At 45.4% G+C, this 800-nt stretch overlaps 1 protein-coding gene across 1 annotated transcript in view; it reads left to right on the top strand.

The window, feature by feature from the left end:
- Nucleotides 1–800, top strand: part of LOC116703411 (carbonic anhydrase-related protein 10) — a 136351-nt gene that overhangs the window by 1529 nt on the left and 134022 nt on the right. The gene's annotated exons all lie outside the window — the stretch shown is intronic.

Here is an 800-nt window from a genome sequence, read left to right on the forward strand (position 1 = left end):
GGGGGGGCTGAGTGAGGTCACCGGCCACAAATTCAAAGTGCAATTACTTAACACCCTTATCAGCACAATTGATCGTTTTTACGGCACAAACGAATAGCCGTGTTTAAAAAAAAAAACATTACTATATATATATATATATGTTACTATCCTATCACCCAGATACTGTAAAAACACAAATACACAGCCTATGAAGTTAACATGCTTCCCTATTATCGTAAAGCATATTTTCTAACTGTAATCCCCCCCCCCATGTTGATTTGTCTGCTATGAACTTTTTTAATGTGCCTTCAACTAACAATTGAAATGATGTCAAAAATATATAGTCTGACCAATACTTATATATACACAAATATAATGCAATTACATGTCATGGAACAGAATGATGGACTCAAGTGCTTGGCTCAGGGAAAGGGATTTATTGAGGGAAGATGGCAGAGTGGGGGAGCAGGGAGGCGGAGGTTCGGGGGAGCAGGCGAGGGTTGGGAACCAGAGGAGAGAAGCGAGAGATGGACCTCGAGGGGAAACCGGGATCGCGGTGGAAGCAGGAGCACGAAGAGAGATGATGAAGAGGAGGGGGCGTCGTAGAAGGAGGGCCGGGGTCTGAAGCCAGCTGACCGGAGAGCAGTCAAACTAAAAAAAGAAAACGCAAGGAGAGTAAGTACATGTAACACACAAAGGAGCACGAGGACTGGTTGTAGCTGTCGGAGTACACAGAGGACGTTCACCCATGGAGCTGAAACAACGATCAGGTGAAGAGCCGGGGTAGATATACGGAGGTTGGTGATGATGGCAAACAGGTG

Source organism: Etheostoma spectabile, chromosome 15 (assembly GCF_008692095.1).
Source record: "Etheostoma spectabile isolate EspeVRDwgs_2016 chromosome 15, UIUC_Espe_1.0, whole genome shotgun sequence".
NCBI classification, from domain to species: domain Eukaryota; kingdom Metazoa; phylum Chordata; class Actinopteri; order Perciformes; family Percidae; genus Etheostoma; species Etheostoma spectabile.